The following is a 23,455-nucleotide window of genomic DNA, read 5'->3' as shown; positions in this document are numbered from 1 at the left end:
ACGCTTACTACTGTTTACAAGTGCTCACTCCTGCTAACCCCCGCGCTCATTTCTTTGACAGAAAAGTAAATGGGGAGATAGGAATGTGGTGATAAAGGGTGCACAAAGAGGGGAAGATAGTAGGGAAACCAGTTTGGGATGTACACGATGGGTGTGGAGAAGGTCCATAGCTGCCCATTTCTTTACCAGCAACAGCTGTGCATATGCAATACATTAGGTGGGATATGTGAAACCTTCCACCCCTGAGAGAGGGGTGAGGACAACTAAGTATGTTGTACTACCAATTATGAATATCAGGCACATGCACTGTTTGTGAACTGCTATACTGTCATTAGTACGTTACTCACTTCTGAACAGTTTGTGGTTTGTTTGTGTTGGCATTAGCACAGTCTGCTCAGGACAACTGGACATATTTCTGTACTGTGTGTGCCTACCTACCCCCTTGGTTGTGCCTGACTACATGGGTATATAGTACCTTTGGGTAGGGGTGCAGAACTGCAGAGTGCATTATTTATTATCGTGTGATGTTTATCTAGCTGAACATGCAGAGTTGCTGTGTACCTGTAAGTCTATAAAGGCTAGTAATCTGTCTGAGTAGCTCCCACCTGTGGACATATCCAGATGGTAGACAGAGGTTAGCCTAGTATTCATTGACTGTGCACCACGCCAGTCTTTTCAGCACCTGAACAATGGCATTGTCACAGGTGGTTGTTAGCAGTACATGGCTACATCTTTTGATATTTCTGTGTTGTACTCCTACATAAGGGCATGCTTGTGGAATTCATTCTACAGCTATTCGCAGAGTGTGTAATAGCAGACAGGCTGATATGCCTGTGTGTTTCTGACACTTCCAGGCCTCAGATGCTCTCAGGTATATATTTGAACAGCCTCAGGGAAAGGTACATATCAGTGGGATACACCTGTGATATATTTCAGATATTTTGCAGTTGAGACTTTGGGGTATTCGGAGCATATGTATTACTACACCATTTCTGATGTGCAAGCAGTGTCTACTCTCACTTATTGACATTTATCATTAAGTGGGATTCCCCACCTTTCTGCATACTGTTAGTACATTTCACAGAGAGTCAGAGGGGCACAGCTAACATTTGTTTGCAAATCAGGGACATCCCTGTAAATCAGTCACAGTTGGGAGGTGTGGCCTCTGACCTACTCAAATATGCCAGTGTTTATCCTGCTCTGATACTGTGTGGGGTTTGTAAGGTGCTACTGTAACATTATTCACTACTAGCATGGCTGCTTCTCTTATCACACTCATGTAATGCAATTCCACAACAATTGCTGGTAAAGATCCACAGAACAAGCTTTGTGTTATGGCCTTCCTATTTTCCCTTTACATTCACTTATTGTAATGCATGATATATTTCTTTCAGCACAAAATTCTTGTATATTTGCTGTGGCTTAGTGGTACTTCATGCAGTCTGGTGAGTCCAAGGTCTGGGGTTCGAGACTGACAGGGGTATTTTATTTTTATGCTGAGCAGTACAAGGGCCCTGTCATACAGAGTGACTAAGGCACTTTTAAGCAGTCATAAGTGGGTTTGCATGGGCTTGCGCGATGCTTAGCAATACTTAGCTAAGCGCACACATGCGCACACTCGCGCAACCCCACTTACTACTGCTTAAAAGTGCTTACTCCCACTAACCCCTGAGCTAATTTCTTTGAAAGAAAAGAAAATGGGGAGATAGTAAAGTGGTGAAAAGGGGGGCACAAAGAGGGAAATGCAGTAGGGAAACCAGCTGGGATGTGCAGGAAGGGTGTAGGGAAGGCCCATAGCTGCCCATTTCTTTACCAGCAGCAGCTGTGCATATGTTCGTAATTTGGTGTGAAATTTGCAACCTTCCACCCCTAAAAGAGGGGTGAGGACAACAGAGTATTTTGTAGTGCCAATTATAATTATCAGTTTACATGTCTGGTGGATATGTGTGCGAAATGGGCAGCTATGTATGGGGCGTAATTTTTTTGTGGGAACAGATTGCCCTTTTTTAAAATTTTTTTTTCAGGTGAGAGTGGAATGTGAGGTAGGGGATGTAGGTATATTTGGGGAGGTAGGTTGGGGAGGTAAACAGACAAGACAAACAAGACGCATACAGGGGTGGTATTTGACACATGGGGTGGGTGAACACAATTGACGGGGAAGGTTTTTTGGAAATCGCAAGCCCATAAGCCCACAGATTGTAACAGTGGAACTGAGATCTCCACCTATGGGCAGTCACCACTGCACCTTCACTGCCCCGAGGGTGGCTGTGCTGGGGGCTGAGTAGGATGGGCAGGCTCACCCGAGAGATGCACCACTCTCACCTCGAGCTGGCATAGGGGATCAGCGACTGAACGCTGGATCTCCCTACGCACCACTGCCTGGACCCTTCGAAGGGTGACAGGTGGTCCTTCTCCACCCATGCTTGCATGGGGGGACAAGCCCCATCCCCTGCAGTGCTTCCACCCAAAGGTTGCACAGGACCAGCGGAGGAGGGGAGCCCGGGCTGGGCACCGGAGCTGCTGGTGCCAGATGCACTCTCCAACTGAGGAGGGACTGGTGGGTCCGCTGGGACCGGCCTTCCCATACATTCTGTGATTAGGTGTGTTTAATTACAACATAAACAACAGCATTCCAGATTAGTTGTAACACCATGCAGTAATATTCCCATTAACCCAATGCACCGATGTTCCAACAGTTGAACAACAAGCATAACACATGCATATATTGAACCACAGTGGTTATTCCAACAGCATGCAGGGATGTTTGGTAGCAACAGGCCACCATGATTATGGTGTTTGAACAGGGCACATGCATCAACGTGAATGCAAATATATATATATAACAATAGGACATATGTCCCAACAAATATTTAAGATTACACATACCCACTGAGGTGTGGAATTGCATGGTTTATGCACAAACAGTAGGGTGTATAAAAAACCTTGGTTAACATCTTATAATGACCTTTTAGTCTACACTGCATTCCTAGTGACTGCACGTGTATATCCCCTACCTGTATTATTACACTTGCCACCATACATTAGGTTGTGTACTGGGTTTGGCTAGTTCAATATATGCCTCACCTATATCTGACATACTAACTGTCCAGGATGCAGATGTTACTGCTACATATTTCTTTATTGCATTTATATTTCTTTATCTACATATCTGGGATGTTTTCACATGACATTTTCACTTCGATTTGTACAGAACCCTGCATTTCTTGACACACACTCACATTTCTGGGGAGAAAATAACATGCTACACATGTGCCAGGTTTACATATTCATGCCAGCCAGTAACTGCCTATTGTGGACTGTATATATGTTTCACAGCTACTAGTACTTCCATCACCCACTTTATTTGGGACTGCACAACTCTGGGTTGCCAGCACCTTTTCAAACAGTACTGTTTGTATACTGCAAGGGTACAACAACATTTCAGACTCTGTGACACAGACAAACCCTGGGTTTTAGACCTTTATTAATGACATTACACACTTTTCCACAGACTCACTCCTTTATTTGTTTTAACGGTGTATATGGTAGACATGTTCAAGACATATAATCCCTTTATTAATAGGTTAGAAGAATCTTTTTTCAGGCTCACTCACTTATTTTATATAACAGTGTCTGCAGAGATATTATTCCAGACATATGTTACCTTTCTTAATGGGTTTCTACACTCTTTTTCTGCCTCTCTGACATGTTTATCTGACAGTACATACAGAGGACTTATTCAGGCAATTTTATGGCTGTATTATTGGAATACAACACTTTCTTTCATGCTCTCTCCCATATTTTATATAACAATACATGCAGAATAATCACTAACCTGCATGGTGGCACAGCCTTAGCAGCCTATCAGCATAGGCTTGCTGATTCGTAGCATGGTCACCTGCAGCTGTAAAGTAATTGAAGGGATATTGAGACATACCTATCCATTATCAATTCTTACATGCTGCATTCCATGGCTACATACTCAGTTGTGGGGCATCCCGCACCCCACGGGCCTCCTGTATCCATTGGTTCAGGCGGTCCTGCTTTCATCTCTTCAGGTCTGCATGGTGGTGATGGACCTGCTCACCAGTCCGAGGAACACCTGTGGCACTGGTGAGGTCACAATCTAACCAGTTCCAAGCCTCTGCCTTGTACTCCGTCCCTTGGAACTGGCCCTGCAGAAGTCTTGACTTGTGATGGTGGACAAGGAGCCAAACCATGTATTTAGACTCCTCGATAACCCAACGTTGTGCTCAGAAGCATGTTCCTCTCCGACACCAGACATTCTAACTGCAGATGTGAGCTACAATCAGTTATGGCATGTATTCCTGCCTGTGGGGCTTAAATATGCCGCATTTCCTGCACTTTTTTGTGATTGGCCATTTTGTAAAATTCTCGGCTGACTGCAGACCTGCTTAGTAATGGTTAAACTACCATTTGTATGTATATGACTGTTAATAGTGGCTGTTTCCCTTATGTTGTCATGGCTTAGTGTTTCTGTATTTTGCTTCTGATGCACAGAGTCCTGGGTTCGAATCTTGTCATTCATTTTATTTTCATACTATCCAGACAGGCTAGGGGGTGTGGCGGCATTTAAGCAACTTTGCTCTACGTTGCTCCTCTGTGCCCTATGGTGCCCTAGTTGGTGTGGCGCGCATGTCCGTGCAAACATATTGCACTGGGTAAAGCGCCATTGAACTATGGGCAACTCTATTGCGCTGGGTAAAGCGCCATGAAACAATGGGCAACTCTATTGCGCTAGGTAAAGCGCTATTCAACTACGGGCAACTCTATTGCGCTGGGTGAAGCGCTGCTTAACTGCAGGCAATTTTAGATCAGGAGCCTTTAAAATATTTATTTTGTTCACTGATACATTGGCCATTTCACTGCTTTTTTTGTAATGTTTAAACATATTTGTCAGGTATTATTTCATATACTGATTTCAAAAATAAATACAAAGGGGAGTGGTGGGACTCGAACCGTGAATGCCTCTTCTTTGTGTGAATGTTCTACCATTACGCTATTGCTATTTTGTATGATTTGCATTAACATATTTTCTTATGCTCTTCCATGTAAGAATTGCTAACTCTAGCTAAGTAATGGGCACACCCATGCACACACGCGCAAATACGGGCAGCTATTTTGGGGATTTAAAAAAATATATTTAATGTTTTGCGTTTTAGAACTGTGATAACGGTTTGCAATATCAAGGAGTGTGGTGTTGGATGCAGGGATGTTTGAGCGGACTCGCTCTTGTGTGTGTGCTTTGTTTCATTTTAAAACACTTGCAGGGGCGTGGACATTTAGACTGCTCGGCAGTCGGACACGCACCCTGCTTTCTTACACGGTCAGTGTAAGACTTACGGTTGAGTCAGCATGCCCTCATGCATATTCATGGCACGCTGACGTCAAACCATTTAACTGCAGTCTCCAAGTAAGATTTATTAAGTCTTACATAGAGGATTAGTGAATCCGGGGGAATACGTTGGCAAGCAAAGGAGACTAGTATTGCTGGAACTGAATTCATCATCAAGTCTTGGTGAGTACCTTCATGAGGTGGTCCCTGTTTTTCACAAAATCTCACCAAGATGATAACTTTTATATACTGTATTTTTATAGCATATATCATGGACAGAAGTAGGTTAAAAATAAAAAAAAGATAGCTGGGTGCACAAGTCCAAGGATAAGCCCAATCCTGGTAGGTGCACTGGAAAAAATGACAGTGTGGAACCCTCAAGATACAGAAATATACCTACAATAGGGCTAGACCAGGTTCAGGGGAAGGATGCCTACACCCCCCACATTGTAGAAGGAAGTAGTAATCCACAAAAATCACAAAAACTGATAGGCCAGAAAAGAGCCATAAAGATGATAGGGTGGAGTGGAGTATTGTGGATAGGAAGATAGGAAAGAAATTATGTATTGTTACTATTATACAGCTTTACTCCATAGCATATCGCCTGCTCTGAGGTTATCTCTGCCTAACATATAAAGCTATGTCAAGCCCAGAGCTGTTTGACATGCTACACCTAAAGAAATCCCAATCCCTCCAAGCTACACGCTCTAGGGACCTAAACCTTGTCACTACAATAAACAGGACATCCTGGAGGGATAGATTCCTGTCCCAGAGACTTCCTATACTCTGGAACAAACTACCCATCTATGTCAAGCAAAGTTCTTCATTAGCACTCTTCAAGAAAAATCTTAATGAGTGGATGGGAAATAGGAAATACACCCCGGGGATCACTTCTGTGTCTCTGCTGGACAGTGGCACATGAAAATAACTTTCTTGGGTAGTGTAAGCTATGGAACCTTGCTGGCTAGGCTTACGTTGGCCCTTGGGCCAATAGCCTAGTACCTACCTATGAACCTATATAAGAAACCCAGAATTTCCAGATAAACGAAAAAGATTAAGAGAGAAATTAGAGGAAAGAGAAATACTTGCACAAGAAAAACTGCCAGAAGCTTCAAATAAAAATTTGTGTTCATTAATACAACAGATTTATGAAAAACATTATATAGACCAAGAAACCTTGGGCTGGTTGGAAAATGAAGCGACTGAGGAAGTGCAAAAATATAAAGTACAAAATCTAGAGATGTTTGAAAGGTATACAAAAGAAATATGGACCTGGGAAAAAGAGATCTGATATGGTACAATATTTATGCAAAGAAGAGTTGAAACAGGCACTGGGGGTCAGTGAAGAGTTACTGAATAGCTGGGTAACTACAGCTGAGATGGTAAGGGGGACAGCTAGAAAGGTGCTTGGTGTGACATCTGGACAGAGGAAGGAGGACAAGGAGACCTGGTGATGGAATGAGGTGAGGAAGTACAGGAGAGTATACAGAGGAAGAGGCTGGCAAAGAAGAAATGGGATTGTCAGAGAGATGAATAAAGTAGACAGGCGTGTAAGGAGATGAGGAGCATGGCAAAGCGAGAGGTGGCGAAGGCTAAGGATAAGTCATATGGAAAGTTGTATGAAAGGTTGGACACTAAAGAGAGAGAAAAGGACCTGTACCAATTGGCTAGACAAAGGGACTGAGCTGGGAAAGATGTGCAGCAGGTAAGGGTGATAAAGGATAGTGAGGGAAACATACTCACAAGTGAGGAGAGTGTGTTGAGCAGATGGAAAGAATACTTTGAGGGGCTGATGAATGAAGAAAATGAGAGAGAGAGAGAGAAGGTTGGATGATGTGGGGATAGTGAATCAGGAAGTGAAACAGATTAGCAAGGAAGAAGTAAGGACAGCTATGAAGAAGATGAAGAATGGAAAGGCTGTTGGTCCAGATGACATACTAGTGGAAGCATGGAGGTGCTTAGGAGAAATGGCAGTGGAGTTTTTAACCAGATTGTGTAATGAAATCTTGGAAAGTCAGAGGATGCCTGGGGAGTGGAGAATAAGGGTTTTGGTACCTATTTTTAAGAATAAGGGTGATGTGCAGAGCTGTAGTAACTACAGAGGGATAAAACTGATCAGTCACAGCTTGAAGTTGTGGGAAAGAGTAGTGGAAGTTAGGTTAAGAAGGGAGGTGATGATTAGTGATCAGCAGTATGGTTTCATGCCAGGAAAGAGCACTGCAGATGTGATGTTTACTCTGAAAGTGTTGATGGAGAAATATAGAGAAGGTCAGAAGGAGTTGCATTGTGTCTTTGTTGACTTGGAGAAAGCATATGACAGAGGACCTAGAGAAGAGTTGTGTATTGTATGAGGAAGTCAGGAGTGGCAGAGAAGTATGTAAGAGTGATACAGGATGTGTACAAGGGTAGTGTGACAGTGGTGAAGTCTGCAGTGGGAGTGACAGATGTGTTTAAGGTGGAGGTGGGATTACATCAAGGATCAGCTCTGAGCCCTTTCTTATTTGCAATGGTGATGGACAGGTTGACAGACGAGATCAGACAGGAGGCCCCATGGACTATGATGTTTGCAGATGACTTTGTGATCTGTAGTGAGAGTAGGGACCAGGTTGAGGAGACCCTGGAGAGGTGGATATATGTTCTAGAGAGGAGAGGAATAAAGGTCAGCAGGACTAAGACAAAATATATGTGTGTGAATGAGAGGGAGGATAGAGAAATGGTGAGGATCCAGGGAGTAGAGTTGGCAAAGGTGAATGAGATTAAGTACTTGGGCTCAACAGTTCAGTGTAATGGTGAGTGTGGAAGAGAGGTGAAGAAGAGTGTACAGACAGGGTGGAATGTGTGGAGAAGAGTGTCAGGAGTGATTTGTGACAGACAGGTATCAGTAAGAGTGAAAGGGAAGGTCTACAAGAGGGTAGTGAGACCAGCTATGTTGTATAGGTTGGAGATGGTGGCATTGACAAAAAGGCAGGAGTCAGAGCTGGAAGTGGCAGAGTTAAAGATGTTAAGATTTGCAGTGGGTGTGACAAGGATGGACAGGATTAGGAATCAGTATATTAGAGGGTCAGCTCAGGTTGAACAGTTTGGAGACAAAGTCAGAGAGGCGAGATTGCGTTGGTTTATATATGTGCTGAGGAGGGATGCTGGGTATATTGGGAAAAGGATGGTAAGGATGGAGCTGCCAGGTAAGAGGAAAAGAGGAAGGCCTAAGATAAGGTTTATGGATGTGGTGAGAGAGAACATGCAGGTGGTTGGTGTGACAGAGCAATATGCAGAGGACAGGAAGAAATGGAAACAGATGATCCACTGTGGCGACCCCTAATGGGAATAGCTGAAAGAGAAAAAGAAGATTTATGTAAAGGAGAAAGCCAAATTCATCAATACATAAAAGCAGCCCCAAAGATATTTGAAGAGAATACATGCAAAGGCAACCAGATATGTAAAATTTCACAATACAAAAAATAAGATCACCAAGGGGGAACGTAGAACAGATAAAAAGTTGGAGTTAAAAATATAAGTTGAAGTTATGGAATACTTGCAAAGGTGAAGGATTTAGTGCAGAAAGTCTAACACAGGTTATACCACAGCATGATGGAACAATGAGTCCCTCAAGTAAGGAGAAACAGGAGGAGCAGAAGACATCTGAAGAAGAAATATGGACATAGGAAAGAAAAAGAGATTTAATATGGTGCAATATTTATGCAAAGGAGAAAGCATAACTAATCAATGCAAAAAGAGCAGTACCAAAGATATTTGAAGAGAAATATAGGCAAAGTCATTGAGATATGGGAAATTTTACATTACAAAAAATAAGAAAACAAATAAGAAAAGTGGATTAGTAATAAAGAAGTTTAAGAAATAGAAACTCGGGTTATGGATTACCTGCGAAGTGAAGGATTTAGTGTATAAAAATCTAACTCTGATAACATTACAGCAGGATAGAGCAATGGATCCCCAAATTAAGGAAAAAACAGTGGAGATGAAAACATCTGATCAATTGCAATATGAAGAAACTTTGGATCCTTTCAAAGGAAACCAATACAAAAGTACAGCTGGACTTACACAGCAAGGGAAGGAACAGGAAACTGTGGCAACTCTGACACAGTCAATGTTGTGGAGTGATAGGCCAGTGAGTTCCCATATGAAAGAGCAATGGATGACTCAGGATGAAACTGAAGAGAATGTGGCAGAGGAAGATGAGCTAGAACTTTCTGTAGAATGCCCACAGGAAATGGAGAACAAAGAATTTGCCCTCAGTTTAGAAGAAAATGATCTAAGAGAAGAGTTTCTTGGTTTAATAGAGATGGACAGACATGTTAAGATGAGTGAAAGAAATGAAATATAGAAAGTCAATAAAACCCAAAATGTTAGAAGTTTGATAAAACAAATGAACACAGTAGGACTGTTCATAGAGATTTGTGCAATATAACAGAAGTAAATAGGATGTACTACTATGCAGCTAAATTAATAACAGTTAAAAGTCTTACCACAAAAATACAGGGCAGTAAGGGAAAGGAAGGGGAGAAATCCAATGCCATCATGGAAGTATCGAATAGAGAAAGGTATAAAGCAATTAAGACAAGAAGTGTCATTGTTAGAAGAGTATAGAAGAGGGAAAAGATCAACAACAATACTCAGAAAGATAGACATGATAATAGCAATGCACAGTCTCAGAACAGATCAGGATTTATTGGGCACTATAGCAAATAATAAACTAAAAATATCAGCAAGCAAGCTATGTCTTTTGACTTTTCCTGGTTAGGGGTCGCCACAGCAGATCACTGGTCTGCAGACTAATTGGCAGTGGATTTTTACGGTGCCGAGTTGTCAGCCCAAATACCAACCTTCACAGAAGGCACACCCACATGCACATGCACCTACCTGGATGTCTTTAAAGCTCACTCAGCTGCAGGGAGGACATGCAGACTCTGCAGAGAAGGAACTACAGCCGAGAATCGAAACAAAGAACCTCTTTCTGTGAGGCGAGAATGTTAACCGCTGCACCACCACGGCCGGTAAACTAAATATCAGCACAGGCAGAAAAACTAGAAGATGTGCAGATAAATATAAAGGAAAAGTACAAAATAAACAATTTACTGATGACCCAAAAAAGTATTATAGAGAACTGGGAGACAAGGCAAAAGGAAATGAAACACCACCAAAAAAAGAAAAAAATAGATACATTTTGGAGAAATATCTATGAAGATCCTGTGGAACATAACAAAGATGCTGAATGGCAAGAAGCATAAAAAGAAAGAATAAGAAGTTCAAATGTTCAGGATAGGAAATGGGATGAAATAATTACCAGAGAGATTGGAAATTGTTAAGAAAAGCTCCTAATCAGAAAACCCTAGGCCCAGATGTAGTACCTAACTTCTGGCTAAAAGTATTACCATCTTTACATGAAGATTTAGCCATGAGTAGGAGCTATTGTATATGCAGACCCCTAGCACACATCAACTTGGTTAACAATAGGAAAAACAATACTCTTACTTAAGAGTGAACCTGCAAGCTATCCTAAAAGCTATAGACCAATAATTTGCCTTCCGACTATGTATACACTATACACTGGAACTGATGTCGACAGAGTTTATAGACATCTAGAAGAAAGCTCAATCATGGCAATAGAACAAAAGGGTAACAAAAGAAAGGCTTATGGAATAAAGGATCATTTGTTGTTAAATAAAGTAATAACAGAGAACTGTAAAAAGCGGAAGAATCTAAATATGTCTTGGCTAGACTGCAAGAAAGCATTTGACAGTATTCCACTTTCATGGATGAAAGAGTGCTTAAAATGTATAAGATACACCACTTTGCAGTTAAGCCATGATAAAGTGCAAATATATTATTCCAGGGATAAAAATTTGAAGGGGAATATTCCAGGCTGACTCTTTGTCACTGCTGCTCTTTTGTCTTGCCCTTAATCCACTAAGCCGTTTACTTAACATATTAGGTCATGGCTACAGTTTGGCTCCCAGAAAATGACAAAATGTAAAGACTTATCTTCTATTTGTGGATGATTTAAAACTGTATAGTTCATGACAAGAAGAACTGAAAGCACAACTGCAAGTGGTCAGATCTTTTTCGGATGATATAAGAATGCCATTTGGGCTTAATAAATGTGCAAAAGCAACCTCTAAAGTAGGAAAGCTGCAGCAGCAAGAAAACATCAGCCTGGGACTGGAATGTGATATAAAATAACTTGAGCAAGAGGAAGTATTTAAATATTTGGGAACTGATCAAAGACCAACAATAAAACATAAAGAAATGTGAACAAAACCTAGTAAGGAATATTTTAGAATACTAAAATTAATACTGAAAACAGCACTGACATCTAGGAGCAAAGTCCAAACTATAAACCAATTTGCTCTTCCTGTCCTAACTTACAGTTTTGGAGAGACTGACCAACCCCAAAACATGTTGGATTGGTTGGACAGGAAAACAAGAAGACTGCTTCATGCTCATCAAATAACTTATAACAATCAGTGTATACTAAGACTATATATACCCGATTCTGAAGGAGGTATGGGCCTCGTTGAAATTGATTACATGTATAGATCTGCAATCGTAGGACTGCATGCCTATCTGCTGACCTCACAAGATCAAAATGTACTGAAAGTTTTAAAACATGAGGAGAATAAGTCTAAGATGACTTCCCTGTTTAGATTAGTAGAAGTCTATCGGTCTCTAGTGGTAATGGAAATCAAACCAGAAGTAGATAAAAATCAGGCAGCAACTGAATGTGCCAAAAAACAAAAGAAAGATTATAAGGTTAAGGGCCAGATGAGAAGGCAAGAAATATGGAAAATGCATAAATATAGTTGCAAGTATAGAAACCTCTTAGAACAACCTCATGTTGATCAGGATCAAATGCAGGAATAGTTAAGGAGAGGTGAATTTAAACCAAAAGACAAAAGGTTAATATTGGCGGTCCAAAACAGTGGGCTATGTGCAGGTTGGTTTACAAAGTCCATTGAACATGTGGGAGAAACAGACAAATGTAGGTTTTGTAAAACAGAATTTGAAAGAGTTGCACATCTTTTTACTGGTTGTGATATACTAATGGCAAAAAATCTGTTTACTGAAAGGCATAATAATGTAGCAAAATTGTTGCATTGGGAATTGTGCAAACGTAATAATACTGAAGTAGCTGAGAAGCATTGGAAAGATAAGCCACAAAGCATTTTAGAAAATGATGAAGTTTATATCACATGGGATCACCCATTACCAATAGTTCAAAAATAGATGCAAGAAAACCAGATATAGTAGTCTATGAAAAGTAGACAAAAGTAGCATTGATTATTGAAATTGCTACACCCAGTGACTGTAGTGTTTTGTGTACAGAGAGATGTAAAGTCATAAAATATCATGATTTGCGAGGAAAAATGAGGGCAGTGTGGAAGAAGGATACCTAGACAGTTTCAATAGTAGTAGGAGCAATGGCTCTTATAAAAAAAGAATTTGCAGTCATACTTAAATATATTACCAATATGTGTAACTCCATATGAATTGCAGAAGGAGTAAATACTGGATACATTGTGGGTGCTGGGAAAAGCACTTCTGGCTAACATCAAAGATTGAAACAATGCTAATTTCATGAACTTTACTCATACTTTGACTTAGGAATGGGGTCCATTCCTGTCATGGTATTAGAAATCCAGAAGACTTGGAGAAATTATAAATAATAAACTAGCCCCCCTTCAGATCCAAACCCTGCCCGAGGCTATCCCATGAAACTAAACGTATTATGTATCAATGAGACAAAAAGTGGAAACAGTACCAAAAACAGAAAAACCCCAACTACCTCCTAGAATTTAAACAATTACGTAACCTAGTCAAAAAACTAATAACAAAAGATCACAAAACCTACTACTGCAAACTGCAATCCATGCACTCAACCAACCCTAAAAATTTTTGGAATTCCATCTCCTCTATTCTTAACCCCTGTAATAAAGCCAACCCATGCCCTGATCCTAACCTTACCAGCCTTGAAACTGCCACAAAATTCAACTCATTCTTTATAGACTGCATAGCTAAACTATACTCTTCCTTCCCTAACCCACCTCCAAGCCAACCCCCTCCTGCCCCCCTCACCCTCCTCCCTCTCCCCTCTTCAACCTTAGACCAGTCTCCACAAACAATATAAAAAGACTACTCCTAAAGCTAAAACCTTGTCGCAACGCACCAGACAACCTACCACCAACCTTCCTCAGACTGTCTGCTGAAACTATAGCCCATCCCATATCTATTCTTATAAATAGAGCCATACAAGAATCCTATGTCCCAACCATCTGGTAACATGCATTCATTATCCCTCTCCATAAAGGTGGTAAAAACACAGACACAACCAATTTCAGACCCATAGCTATACTCTCTCCTCTCTCTAAAATACTAGAAAAAACTATCCACTCACAACTCATGCCATACCTAACCCAACACAAACTCCTCTCCCCTACTCAACACAGCTTTTGCCATGGCCACAGCACTATGACTGCCCTCCTATCCTTTCTTGAAACCATCAACCTAGCACACGACAATGGCAAATACATATCATCACTGTTTCTAGATCTCTCAAAGGCATTTGACACCATCTCCCACTCTTTGCTCTTGTCCCAGCTCTCATACTTGCACCTCTCTCCCGCAACCTTAGCCTCATCCTCCATCTACCTATCCCTGCACCAACAAACTGTCCAATGGAAAGAGTCAACCTCTCCTTTCTTACCCACACCCACAGGAGTTCCCCAGGGATCTGTGCCGAGCCCACTCCTCTTTAACATATTCATGAATAATTTCCACCACTCCTTCCCTGACGCCTCAGTTATCCAATATGCAGATGACTCCCTCATCATCTGCTCAGCCTCCTGCCCCTCCAAACCTCTACTTAAAACCCAAATAGCCTTCTCCAAAACAGAATTATGGCTGCAATCCAATCACCTAGCCCTAAATGCTAACAAAACAAAACTAATGATTTTCACTCCTACCAAAAACTCCCAATTCAACAGAAACCTATTCTCCATTAAAAGCCAAAATAACACCCCTATAGAAATTGTTCCCAGTACCAAGCTACTCAGCATTACCATCGATGAAAACCTAAAATTCAACTCCCACATCTACTCCGCAATCAAGAAAACCCATCAAAAAATCGGTCTCCTCTACAGACACAACCGCTACCTCAGCCCCTCCACCCGACAAATCCTCGCATCAACTTTCCTTCTCCCCTCTCTCATGTATGGTGCTCACCTATTCTCCAACGTACAACTTGGCCTGTGTTCCAAACTCGAATCCTGCCACCACAAAATCTGCAAATTTGCAACCAATTCTTAAAACTCATCCTATCACTGCCGCTCTCTACACTCCCTCAAATGGCTAGAACTCCCCAACTACCTAAAATACCTACAACTTACAACAGCCCACAAACTCATCTTCAAACCTGCAGAATGCCCTTCTCTTGCCAAATCCCTAATACCCTACACACCCAGCTGCTCCCTGAGATCCAAAAGCCTAAACCTTCTAAAAATGCATAAACCCTCACGCCCCCCTGGCCAACTACTACTATCATACACCATAGCCAAACTATGGAACTCTCTACCCCCCACTATGCAGTATACCAAACCACAACAACTTCAAATCCGTCCTACTCTCTCATCTGTCCTCTAAATGGAAGTGTCCTACTCATGCTCCTACTTAACCTCCCCACTATTAAAGCCTTACTCCTCTTTAAAAAGATATAGGACCAGTACACTATCCCACAGTACTACATCCAATTCTCTTATTTGTATTCCAGCCATTCTCCCTCTCAGTTGTATTCTATACTCCATCAAGCTAGAAAACTGAATTTTATTATGTATTATAACTACTCAAATGCTATTAAGGCTAATCAATTATATTCTATATGCACTAACTACTCAAATTATTTAAAATCAACTACCTAAATCAGCTAGTAACCTCCATACATCCTTTACTTGAAATGTTTAAAGATTTCCAACTGAACCATGACAAAGAAATTACTACTTAGTATGAGTTAGCTTTGCCAACGCTGCTCAATGGATGTAAATTGATTTTGATATGATGCAATCTATTGTAAAAAGCACAAAGAAAAGCTTGCACCAAAACCAGGAATGAATAAAAGGAACTCCTTTAGTACTAGCTAGTACACCAAATAACAGTACTTTCACAGACTTAAATGTGCTTTCTCAGGTTTCAAGATACATCTTTGAATCAATTCTGTTTTATAGTGATCCATTATCTAAGCAATTAATGTCTTAAAGGTCAACTAGTTTATTTTACACAATTATGTGTGTCTGTATATCCTTCTTAAAGAATGTTATGCATGCAAGCCTCTGGCTTATTATATATATATTTTCAAGATGATATTTTCTCAAAAATTATGTAACATCTGTTCCCATGAATGTAACTACTTGTGGAGCTTTTCTCCCCAGGCCTCCACTTAAAATGGGTAGCTGTGACCCAGTGGACCCTCCCGGTCAACAAAGTCAAATAAAATAAATAATACGAAAAGCAACCCCAATTCTATAATATCTAAATGAGAACCTTAGTGCAAGTCTATTACTAGTCTGATCCACATGAGCTATTTACAGCCATCAAAAGTTGTTGAGTTTATAAGCATGCTTTTGCCAGCTGTAACCCGTGTAAAAAAAAAAAAATATATATATATATATATATATATATCTTGTCTGTATGCATTGCTATTCCGTTGTTTAACTGCTGTTACGTTTTTTTATTGTAAAGTTTTGACTTCTACAATTTTTGTTCTATGTATTGGAGCTTTTCTCCTTGGGTCTCCACCGAAAACGGGCCACAAGTCCTGTTGGACTAACCCGGTTAACAAATGTCAATAAATAAATAAAAATAAATAAATAAATTAAAAAGGGAGAAACTGTACACTATCCCCTTTACATACAAATGTTTACATATATATAAATATTTCAGGCACAGACGATAATGCCCTTCTGGACTGCCAATATACCAAAACAGCTATTCCTATAATAAATGTCCAGGTTGTTCTTAAAGATATCTAAACAAGTGCTTGCTCTAATGTAATTTGTAGCCTCTTCCAATGTATCAGCTACTTTCTCAGAGAACCAGTTAGTACAGCTCACATTCCTATAGAATCTTCTACACAGGTTGTCTGATGATTCTCTACTACGTTTTGATAACCACACACATTCTCAGAGGTAGTTTTCCCTAAATGCCCTGGATACCTTAATAAGATCTTCTCTTAAATGAGATAATGTACAAGTTCAGATATTTTAGTCTTTCAAAGCAGCTTAAATTTTCACATCCAATTATTGCCCTTGGTATATTTCTGCTGCACTCCTTCCAACTTATTAATGCTTGTTTTCTTATAAGGTCTCCATATTGTTATTTCATACTCGAGTTTGGGCCTAACATAACTAACAAACAATGATTTCATAATGTCTGATTTCCTAGACCTTATAAATAATTTTATACAACCTATATAGTTCTATAACTATCATTAGCCAGTTGGTTGGCATGATTAAAAAAAGTCAAAGCTCGATATTTCCATATACCCAGATCATTAAATGAATCTAGAGTTTCAGTCACCATGTGCAGTATTAAATATACACCTTTCAGTTTATGTCTCTCAAATGTCATATACTTAGGTTTTGATGTATTCATCAGCATATTATTCTCTGGTGCACAAATGGTCAGATTAGTTAACTTCTTTTGTAGACATGTCCTAGCTATAATAAAGTTTGCCCATTTTCAAGTCATTTGCATACAGATTGTAAAACACCTCAAATGAAAATGATATATCCAAAAGGGGTTGACTCCGGAATCTCAAAATACTGAAATATTGAATTTCAGTATCTCGAGACCAAAGTGTTGAATCTGCAGTTGCACGAATCTTCAGAATGTCGAATACGGAAATGTCAAACCTGCAGTGGTGATGGCGCGTTTAGTAAGTGCAATGTTTTTTAAGGGTTTTGGGGAGGGTTTTTGTGTGTGTGAGTGTGCTGGGGAGTTTTAGGTGTGGGTTAGGGTAGGTAAGTAAGCGTGTGAGTGTGTAAGTGCTGAGGGTGGTCATGTTTGTATGTATGTGATGTGTGTTTGTGTAAGGGGGGTGTAGAATGTGTGGTAGTGGGTTTGCTGTCTTCCAGTTTTTAGTGCGACCTTGGAGTTAGTATATATAAGTAAGCCGGGTGTTGGTGGGCACAGCCCCCCAAATGGGTTATTGCAAGGGTGTGTGTGTGTGTGTGTGTGTGTGTGTGTGTGTGTGTGTGTGTGTGTGTGTGTGTGTGTGTTAGTTCTGATGTGTTTGTGTGTGTTGGTTTGATTTGTTGTAGTGTTGGGAGGTAAGTGTATTTGTGTTTGCTTGTGTGGTGTATTGTTTTTGTAATGTTCGTGGTTTTAAATTTTGCGGTTTTGAGGTAGTTTTCAGCTTTATAGTCTTGAGATCCTGAAATTCAATATTTCAGTATTTTGGGATTATAAAGTGAATCAATCCAAAAGACACAATCTAACCAAGTATAGGCCTAGGTGAGAGCCCTGTGGGACACCCTGACTGTAACTTAGACCTTCACAAGTCCAATTACTGTATGATACTTACTGTGTCCTATTTATAATTTTCTTGGGTGGCAAAAGCCAGGGTACATTTTTGGCTAGGCTTATATAGGCCCTAGGGCCAATAGCCTAGTACCATCCTATAAGCCATGCAGTTATCCATCTTATCAAGATTACATCAACCTAGTTCTAATTTATTCTTCAGTGCATTTTGTATGACCCTATCAAGTGCTGAAGTTAAGCTTATATAACTTACACCCCAGCACATTTTTTTTATTTATAGCTGTTATTATATTGTTATAGAAAATAATGTTACAGGTGGTCATAGATCTGTTTTGACACATGCTTGCTGATATATGGTTTCCAGTCCCATCCTTTTGAATTTTTACTATAATTTATCCAAAATAACCTTTTCCATTATTTTCTACAACATGGAAGTAAAATTCTGGGTTTGTACAGCTTTGGGTTGTGCATATTTCTCTTTCCTTTAAAGATTTATTTATTTATTTATTTATTTTTATTTATTTTACATTTGTTGACCGGGATAGTCCAACTAGATATATGTCCATTTTCAGCGGAGGCCCGGGGATAAAAGCTCCAAGATAATAATACACATTGAACATTTAGTATATGATAGTTTCAAGCAGATTACAGTCATAAGCAATATCAGAATTTAGCACATATAGTTGTAACTTATTATAAAACACTTTACAAAACATAACATTATTTTCAAAGTTATATATTCATAACATTACATTCAGGTTTAAGACACATTGAGCAGCAGTTATACAGTTGACCCTTCCTGAAATGGAGTGGTAGAAAAAAGTTAGAAGTAGTTGAAGGTAAGGCACCTAAGAAATAGAGAGGTCACTAGTTGGGATTAGTGCAAGGAGATAACCAATGAGTTTTGAAGTATTTCTTGAGTTTGTTTTTGAAATGAGTTTGTGAGGTTTCGAGGGCCAAGTCAGCTGGGAGTCTGTTCCATGTTTTTCCAACAGCGTTGGCAAACAGAGAGTGGATGATTGCATTGGCCGGGTGCTGGTGTAGGGGCTAATAATATTTTTTTAATGCAGGTGTATTTTCTGATTGGTAAAGGACTTTATGTGCCACTATAGGTTGGTTGAACTGCAGTAGGCTTGGCAGTTCAAGCCATCCTAGGCGATTTAGGATGTGACAGTGGTGTGTCCGGTAGGCTGTTAGTTATAGCAGGATGATAGTTTATTAAGATCTGTTTTGTTTAAGTTGGAGAATAGAGGTGAGGTGTAGAGAAGAGTTGATAGCAGATGGAAATGGGCAATTGAAGTTCTAGTAAGTGGGGTAAGGAAAAGTTTGATTCTGTAAAGAGAGCCAAGTTTTTTATTAATGGTTTTGATAGTTTGATTGATATGTGCATCAAACTTCAGGTTATCAACTATGACACCCAGTAGTTTAAGTAGTAGTTTGGGCTTCTGGGGAGATGATAGTGCCATTGTTAGTGATTATGTTGAAGGATGGCAGGGGGGTTCTGCATATGGGGGTGAAGAGGAGCAACTTAGTTTTGTTGGGGTTTAGGATTAGATGTTGATTGGAGAGCCATTTTTCCACTGTATTGAAGGTATTTTGGGTTAATGTGAATAAAGTAGCTGGTGAGGTGTCAGAACAAATCAAGGTGGAGTCATCCACATATTGAATGCAGGTAGCATCTGGGATGACTGAATGAAGGTCGTTGATAAAGATGGAGAAAAGAAGGGGTCCTAGTATTGAGCCCTGGGGGACTCCTAATGTGATGGGTAGGCGAGATGATAGCTTGTCCTGCCATAGGACTGCCTTTTGCCTGCCCTGCAGGTAGGATGGAAACCATTGGAATACATGGTTGTTTAAGGAGAAGGCCTTCAACATATTTATAAGCATTTTGTGGTCAACAATGTCCAAAGGCTTGGATAGATCGAGAATGAGTGCTGAGGATAGTTTGTTGTTATTGCGGTTGTGGTTAATGACATTAGAGAAAGAGAGGAGGGCAAAAGTAGTGCTGCGGTGTGGCTTAAAGCCATACTGAAAGTTGGACAACAGTTTCTTCTATGTGAGGTAGTGCATGAGCTGTATGTGTACACATTTCTCCATACATATTAGCTTGAGGTGACAGAATAGCTATGGGTCTAAAGTTTGACAGTTCACTGGAACTGCCTCCTTTATGGAGTGGTATGACATGGGAGATTTTCCATATAGTGGGTACAGTAGCTTCAGATATAGCTCTGTTGATTAAGATTAAGATGGGGTATGCTATGGTGTCAGCAGCCTTTTGCACATAGTCTGCTGGGAGGATGTCGGCAGCCAGGGTGGTGGGTCTTAGTTTCTTAAGTAGGGCATGAATAAGTTGAGTAGGAACAGGTTGGAAGGTAAAGTATGTTTGGGTACTGGGTGTGGCTGCATTAGAATTAGAGCCATTGGGAGAGAGTTGGCTGGCTAGAGACTGGATAATCTCTGTGAAGAAACTGTTGAAGTTATTAACAATATCTACTGGGGATTTTTGTTGGGAAGCTGAGGGGGGTGGAGTGGTGGTTTGGCCTGGGTGGAGTAGTTTGTTTATTCCTAGCCAGAACTTTTGAAGTTTGTTTTGGTGTTTTTGCAGTAGATGGTAGTAGTGGTTTATTTTTGTCTAAGGTTATGGATTTTTGGGTGTCATTCCTTAGCTGTCTGAATCTTAGTTGATCAAGTGGGGCTTTTGTTTTTTTGGTAGGTGGCCCATGCTTTGTTTCTGAGTGAAATTTTGGTTTTGGTATCTTTAGAAAGCCATGGTGCAATATTAACTTTGGTTCTAATAGAGCGGATGGGGGCATGGGAGTTAAGAATAGCAAGGAATTTGGTGTTAAAGTATGCTACTGCTTCATCTAGGGGGAGACTTTTTAGTACTGACCAGTTATATGCCTTAAGTTCATTTTGAAACTTGGTGAGAATAAAATTCTTGTTGTTTTTTAATGTTCTAAAAGTGGGTTGGTAGGAGCAGTCTACTTTGAGCTTGATTACATAGGTGAGACAGTGGTCACTTAGGTCATCAGGCAAAGTGCCTGATTTATAGGATTGAAGATGGGTATTGACGAGTATCCAGTCTAGGATACTTTCCTTGTTATTGGGTTTTCCTGTCCTGGTGAGGGAGGTTATGATTTGGGTAAATCCATAGAAGTTTATGTGGGTTGTGGGGGTTTCACAAGAGCAAGTGTTCTAGTCAATGTTGAAATCCCCAAGAACAATTGTTTCTTGGGGTAGTTATTGGATAACCAATATAAGAAGTGTTCTAAGGTTTCTGTGTTCCTCCCTGGGGGAATGTAGACACAGACAATGTTTACATTTTTGTTTTTATTAATTTGTAGTTTTGAGATAAGAATTTCAGCATTATTGAACTGGGGTGGTTGTTGGGTATCTATGTTGACAGATAGGGTAGACGTGTAAAGTATGCCTACCCCACCACCCTTTCTGGTGGTACGGTCTAGTCGAAACATACTATACCCTGGTGGCAGAATCTCATGGTCCTTGATAGTTTTAACAAGTGCATATCTCCAATCTTGAGGAATCTCTCCATACTTAAATGACCCAGTGAATAACACATAGAATGGTACTGAAAATTCATGTCTAAGTGTTCTCAGATCACTATTACTAATTCTGTCTCCTCTCTGTGCTTTGTTTAGTTCCAGTTTGCATAGTTTTTGTTCAGTATGATCTAATTTAATGTCAATATCTGAAGTTACCTGGATGTTACTAGCACAAATTATCACCCCCATTTTGGAGCCAAACTGCTTGCATAAAATTTTGCAAATATATCTATAAGCTGTTGTATTTGAGAATACATTTTATAATCTGCACACAGTTAATCAATCTGTATGTCTTTACTCCTACTATATCTTATATATCTACAAAATGGTTAACGGTTATAATGAATATCTTTATATAAATTTATGTCAAATTTTTCTTCATCTTATCTCATACTCTGTCTAATTTATCACTCCAGATTGTTTATTTCAGTTTTCAAAATTAAAGTTCAATTTCTTTTCCATTCCTTATTATTTTTTTGGTTCTTACCTCAATCAGGTATGTTGTTCTTATGAAAATATATCCTCCTGACCTTTTGTGCCTAAATCCAGATGTTACACATTTTTTAAGTTTTTTGTATTCAATTTCCCTTTCAAAACTTGCCACATTCCATCTGCAGTTTTTCTGTTAAATGCATGACTCCAATTAGTTTTACATAGAGTGACTGTTCTGATTTAATATAGTCTGTTGTTACATTTCTACGCATTGGCTTAGATTTCATTTTGTCAAAACTATCTAACCACAATTTAACCTTTATAACCCCATGATCACTACACATCAATGGTGGTAACAACTTGACATGAAGTAAGAGTCATTTCCTTAGTCACACAAATAATTTCCTTACTATTGTTGTTGAATCAATATTATTCCAGACTGTTTCTGGAAATTGAAGTCCCCAGCCACTATTATTTTTCTTCCTGTGTTTCATACAAAGAAATGTATGAATTCCAGTAGGTCATGAGCACTCCAACAATTGTTATACGTTCCAGTGTTGTCTTTATTGTCACAGTTACACAATCAACAGTCTTGGTTTTAACACTGAATGTGTAGTAATCACGTCTCATAACAATCTGTAATCACCATCATAATTCCTCCACTTGATTTTTTTGTTAGAATATCTACTACAGTAACAACGTTCATACCCTGGCAGAACTGGTTTCCAGTCATTGTTCTTTAACCATGTTTCACAAACAATAGCAACATCAACGTTGTAGGAATGCACAAATTTTCCAATAAAAAAACTTTATTATTAATACTCCTAGCATTACGAATCATCAGACATATGTCAAATATTGCTATCTGTGAACTGCTAATTTCTGACCTGGTAAAACTCCTGTCTTATGTTAATGTTAATCAAATATTGCAATATATCTAGTGCAAATTTTTATTCCCTATTCTTGACAAGTGAATATCATCCTGTCTAATGTGGCCAAAAGTAGGCTTGGATGCTGTACAGATTTTCATTGTTTAAAATAGACTATTTTTTTCATATAGAAACAAACACATTAACATAGTAAAATAAATAACTATTTACACAAGTATCTGTATCAATTCTTATTATATATATTACTATCATCCATTAAACAATCAAATAGTACGAAATGTTCCTAGAGAATAAATTAACATTTCTCTGCTAATCTATTCAGTTATATCCATCATTTTATTCTGTGCTTATTTTCTTTGTTTTCATCTTAATAGTAGACATTTCCTTCTGACGTACTGCAGAATTTATAAATTCTGTAAATAAAGGTAAGACCTCATTTTTTTCCTATTCTTTGTAGTCATTGAAAAAACTCTGAAGTGTGAAAAGTGTTATGTACATAGCTATATCTGACTATATTGTCATTATGAAAAATGTGGGTCTTTAAAGACAGTTGCCACTACCGGCTTAGTGAATTATGTGACCATCTTCATCACAGTAGTTTAGTAAAGTTTCTTGCTGAATGCTCATCATATCTGTGAGATCTTCACTTGCTCATCTTGACTCTCTTT

The sequence above is a fragment of the Protopterus annectens genome, chromosome 8.part0 (assembly GCF_019279795.1).
Source record: "Protopterus annectens isolate FY-2018-M chromosome 8.part0, PAN1.0, whole genome shotgun sequence".
Taxonomy (NCBI): Eukaryota; Metazoa; Chordata; order Ceratodontiformes; family Protopteridae; genus Protopterus; species Protopterus annectens.
Note: the sequence above shows the minus strand (reverse complement) of the source record.